This window comes from Phocoena phocoena, chromosome 1, assembly GCF_963924675.1.
Source record: "Phocoena phocoena chromosome 1, mPhoPho1.1, whole genome shotgun sequence".
Classification (NCBI taxonomy): domain Eukaryota; kingdom Metazoa; phylum Chordata; class Mammalia; order Artiodactyla; family Phocoenidae; genus Phocoena; species Phocoena phocoena.
In genome coordinates, this window is record NC_089219.1 from 24,262,612 (window position 1) to 24,268,436 (window position 5,825).

Genomic DNA, 5,825 nt, shown 5'->3' on the forward strand with positions numbered 1-5,825 from the left:
AGTGGTTGGGAGTCCGCCTGCCGATGCAGGGGACGTGGGTTCGTGTCCCCGTCCGGGAGGATCCCACGTGCCGCGGAGCGGCTGGGCCCGTGGGCCGTGGCCGCTGGGCCAGCGCGTCCGGAGCCTGTGCTCCACGACGGGAGAGGCCACAGCGGTGAGAGGCCCGCGTACCGCAAAAAAAAAAAAAATGGCCATCATTAAAAAGACAAAGTAAAACAAGCATGGGTGAGAACGTGGAGAAAAGGGAATCCTTGTTCCCTGTTTGCCTGTTGGGGGAAATGTAAATCATTTCAGCCACTACGTAAAACAGGATGACGGTTTCTCAAAAAATTAAAAATCGATTTGGAACTTTATGCTACAACAAGGCCACTTCTAGACATATATCTAAAAAGATAAAAACTGGATCTTGGGGCTTCCCTGGTGGCGCAGTGGTTGAGAGTCCACCTGCCGATGCAGGGGACACAGGTTCGTGCCCCGGTCCAGGAAGACCCCACATGCCGTGGAGCGGCTGGGCCCGTGAGCCGTGGCCACTGAGCCTGCACGTCTGGAGCCTGTGCTCCGCGACGGGAGAGGCCACGGCAGTGAGAGGCCCGCGTACCATCAAAAATAAAAAACTGGATCTCAAAAAGGAAGAAAGAAAGAAATACAGCATTTTTCAGTTCAGGAAAAGTTGCTTCAGGGTCAGTAGGGGGAGGACTAGGTGATAATTACACCAAAACTACGCTTGGTGGTTACTGAGTCTGTAGGTCCTTCCGCCTGCAGTGCCTTCAGCGACGGAGGGTGCTGGGGTCTGACCACCTGAGAGCACAGTCTGGCCCTGTTCTCACTCGCAGAGTGACCATGGGCAACCGAGGGATGTTACAGTGTCAAGGTTGTCCCACCTACAGCCTCCATAAGGACACCCAAAACCAGGAACATCTAGATCTTTCCTTCTCACACTCTCCCTACGACAACTGCCGTCACCTCTCAGGGCAGAGGAGCTGGGAAGGTGCACGGTGATGTCCCTGGCAGGTTCCTGTTCCTTCCACTGTCCCACCTGAAGCCCCTTAGAACACCTTGGCTTTTCCCCAAACCCTCTGACAGGAACTCAGCTCCACCTACATGTAAAATTTCAGCAACTTGGCCCTGGCAAGGTCAAGGCTGAAAGAATTATGGTGTTGTAAGCTGTGAGTTATCAGAGGGGAGACTCCCAGGCTGGAGTCACCCTCTGGCCTGTGGTCGCGTCTCCAGGCCTTTGCCAAGGTTGCCTCCCTGCCTGGACTGTCCCCCCGGCACGTGGAACAGAGGAAGCTGCAAGGTCAGTGTCCTGCTTAACCACCTGGGCCGGGGAGATGGCAGCAAAACTGTTTACCAGATGGACTCTGTTTGTTTAAGGCTGCGGCTCCCAGCTCCCTCGTGCTGGCCGCTCCCTGCCAAGCCCACTGCCTATTGAAACGCCCTTGTGGCTAATGAGGCCCGCTTCCTCCAGGAGTCCCAGGGGAGAGGCTGGAATATGAGCGCCAGCTCCGAGACAGCCCATCCAGGTGGGCAGTGGGAGCATCCAGGTGGGCAGTGGGAGGGGCCTGTGGCCGTAGAGACCCACAGGAGCAGCTTCTCACACCCAGCGTAGGTGTTCTCACACCCCCCGGGCCCAGCTTCCTTTAACCTGGGACTTAAAACTTGAGTATTTAAGACTTAAAACTATTTCATTGCAAATTGGAGATTTTATTGCCTGATTGGACATGAATCCCTGGTCTCCCCAAAGTCAGCAGAGACCTCACAAAATGGAGAATTTGCCCATAAATCCAGGGCAAGTCTTCTTCATCCGCCATGTGGGTATCATCCCCACCGCCCGCGGGGCTGTTGCAGTGTAGCTGCGCTGTCCTTCAGATTTATGGCCCCTTCAGGCCACAGCCTCTGTGTATGTGAACCACTCTCTCTCACGGGCCGTCAGACCTCACACATGCTGTCTTGGTTTCAGTCCCTACAAGCAGTCAGGCGGGCTGGAAGCCAGAGGCTGGACAGGGCAAGGAGACGTGTGCTTTCACATGAGGGCGTGCCCTGGGAGGCCATGGGCCAGTATCACGTCCTGCTATTGGGTTAACGCCTCCGTGAACCCAACCGCTTGGTGACACGCCATCCACATGACATCCCACCCACGTGTCCACAGATGGCACTCACATCTCAACCTCCCTCCTTCCTCACTCTCCTGACTCCAGACCTATAGACACAGCTGCCTCCTGAGTAACTCCCATCATGTGGTCCCCAGGGTAGCTCAAATGCAAGCTTAGTGCATCTTCTTTTGTCCCCCATCCTATATCCTCAGCTCAGAGCTAGGCACCACCATCACAAAGACTCTCCCAACCTGGGCACCAGTCTCATGAACCTCCTCTTCCTCACTTCTGCCCTGCAGGTCCTGCTTCCCTAATGCCTCGTGAATCTACCCAGCCCCATGTCCACTGCCCGAGTTTGTGCCCCCAACATACCTCACCTGGACCACTTCCCCTGTCAGCTTCTGTCTGGGTCCTGCACCCACAACGGATGCCTCCTCTACCGCAAGCAGCGTAGGGCTCTAGAGCCAGGCCTAGAACGTCCTCGGTGCCGGGACGTTCAATGATAATTATGCCTCGGTCCCCATCTTCAAGGGGCTCTTCAAGTTTCGGAATCATGTCATCACTCTGTTCACCTGCAAGGTGCCTGAGGTGGGCCAGGAAGGACCAGAGGGAGAAGCTCGGGCTCCATCAGGCCTGTCGGAGTCAAAGCCCAGCTCTGCCCCTTAACCAATTGTGACTCTGGGCAAGTGGCTTGCCCACCCTGAGCCCCAGGAAGCTTCCTTGCATGGCACCTGCACGTGGGGCAGATGGGAGAGTCACACAGACGACACACTGAAGTGCCCACTCAGTGACCGTTCCTGCTACCATCACAGCCTTGAGAAACTGGGGTGCGCCCTCCCGCTCAGCCACAAGGGCTTGATTTTGTCGACTCTCCTTCCCTCCAAGAGACAGCCCGTCCGGACGGCGCTCACCTGCCTGGCCTGCACGAATTCCCTCTTTCCTGGGGCCAGCCCCTTTCCAGGCATCTGGTTCAAACAGGCCCTCTCAGTGGGTCCGACCTGCCCCGTCAAAGGACCCCTGCATGAGCCTCAAATGGGGCATTGATAGGGCCGTGGTGAGGGCTGCCCAGCAATGGTGGTCTGTCTTGGCTTGGCGCGGGCCACGTGACTTCCCCAAACACAGCTATTTCCTGTTCCTCGGGCCAGCCCCCTCCCAGCCGCCTGGCCACAGGACACAATTCCACTATACACCTCTGCCCGTTCTTTGGCTTCGAGCCAGGGTTGGGGTGGGAATGAGGATGGGGGTATCACCTCAGCTGGTTCTCAGGACACACGGCCATGGCCCCTCGGCATCTTCTTGATGAGGATGCAAGTCTGGAGGAAAGGCTAGTCCCCTCCTCCTGTGACCTCTGCCCCCAATCCCCATTTGATGGGGGCTTCTGGGGGGCCTCTTCATATGGATCTTCACGAGAGACAAGAACTCACACAGACTGTGGCCCCAGCCCTTTTAGCCTCCACTTAAAGTAGAATGAAAAGGCACTTAGTCTAACCCCTGACTGCTGTGTGGCCTCAGGAAAGTCACTTGATGTCTCTGGGCCTCAATTACCTCATGTGTGAAAGGGAGGTCGCTGTCCATCTCTATTAGAGCCCCACTTTATCAGTCAGTTGTTTGGGGATCTGATAAATAGCAGATAAAACCCATGAAGAAATCTGCTGTCCCCAAGAAAAGCTGACAACTCCAGAAGGTTGACAATTCCTCTCAAATCCCCTTCTCTCCTCCACAGGAGGACTTCACCAGCCTTCTTATGGGTCCCTGACTTTGGTCTCTTCCTTTCTAAAGCCCAAGCCCGATCCTGTAACTCCCCTGCCCCCAAACCCTCAAAGACTCCCCCTGTCCCAGGATGAGCCCATGCTCCGGGGCACAGCATTCAAGGCTCTGTTAGGTCTCATTTGGTCCTGGGGATGGAGCCTAACTCAGACTGCCTCGTGCTCTCTGCCAGCTTCACTCTCAGGCAGCTCAGCCCAGGAGGAAGAAGGCAAGAGGTGGAGAAAGAGAGAAAGAGGTGACTGAAGAATTTGATTCCTGGGTCCAGCCACGCCTGACCAGATTCCCTGGATTTTTCATTTATGTGAGCCAAGAAACATCACGACCACCCTTCAGTTGTTGTTGTCATTGTTTTCAATAAACTTGGTTCACTAAGGTTCCTGTTACTTGCAAGCATCTCCTTCCTGTAAATGCCCTTCTTGGCTGAAGTTAGCCAGGGTGGGCTTGCAGCCAAAGAACCCTGATGTACACAAAGGCTCTTTGTGATCCAGGCCCCCAGACCCTGGCAGCCTCCTCTTCCTCCCCTCCCCACTTGCAGCCACACTAGGCTACCTCTCCAGCTCCTCTCCCCACTTCCACATCCTGCCACTTCAGCCCAAAACATCCTCCCCCAGTTTGCTCACTGCTGCCCCTTCATCCTTCAAACTCAGCTCGGTGAAACCTCCTCCATGAAGCCTCCTCTGGCCGTCCTAGGTCCCTCAGACTTTCCCCGTGACGGTGTTATAATCATTACAGGCCATGATAATCATTTACATATCTGTCTTCCCCTTCCCCAGATGGGGGGTAACTGGAGGCTAGTCTGACCTATTGTGGTCACCCCAGTGCCCAGTGTAGGACCTGGCTCCAGGTGGGTGCTGTCCAAGTGAGTGGAGTCCATGCCTTATCAGGGAGACATCAGGGTGCTTAGAGGGCCCATGATTTGTGATCAGAAACAGTGCCAGGTCATGACACTCCCTAGCTGGACATGGCCTCTGATAGTTTCTGGACTGAATCAACTGTCGTGTGTGTGTGTGTGTGTGTGTGTGTGTGTGTGTTGAGGTCATGGAGGTTGTGTTCCCAGGCCTGGCCATACACCATATTTTAGGAACCCCATCAGCCAGAGAGAAGCGTGTTGCTGCTTTATTGAAACTTCTTCTCCGTCACACAAAGCAATGACACAGGGGTGTGGTGGGGAGCCCCTTGCACAGCCCTCGCCCTCTGCACCCCCCTCGCAGACCCCAGAGAACCCGCCTCTGTGGCCTTATCTCCGCCTTTGGGTCAGCAACCTCGGGAATCCCAACCCCCAGGGAAGCAGGCAAAAGAGGAGGTGCAGGGACCAAAACCTCCCCTATGGCCCCACCAACACGAACCCCCCGGGCGGGGACTGTGCCCACAAAGGGTTTGCCTGTTTTGACTGAACTAACCTGTGGATTTAGTCCAACAAGTGGGTTTGCCTGATTTCAGCGCCGAATTTCTGCTTTGACCACAAGTGTCGGGCAGAATTGGGTGGCCTACAACCTATCTGGCAACGGATGGGCTGTGGGTCAGGACTCACAAGTACTGAATTGACCACAGGGGGCAGCCGGTTATTGGACTAGATTGAATTGAATGGTTTGGGGGGCTAAGTTGATTTTTTTATTACTGGATTTTATCACTATTCTAAATTAACTGAGGGTTGGCTGACTTAATAATTGCTTAAGGAACTATTGGAAGAAAATGGATGTATGTATTTGGTGGGGAGGACTAACTGATGAACTGCTCTGTGAATTGACAACTATTTACAAGCTGACACAATGGACTCTTCATTGTTTTCACTGAAATGACAGGTGTGCTTTTGATTTGTCAGCCACTTGGTAAAACTGGTCAAGTTGAGAGGTATTTAACCAAACTCACTGACTTTAGAAAGACCAATCGTTTAAACCAACGTCAGAGCTGATCAAGAGAAGCTGAGTGCTGTTGGACTGAATTTTTGAGACCCGATCATTCAGC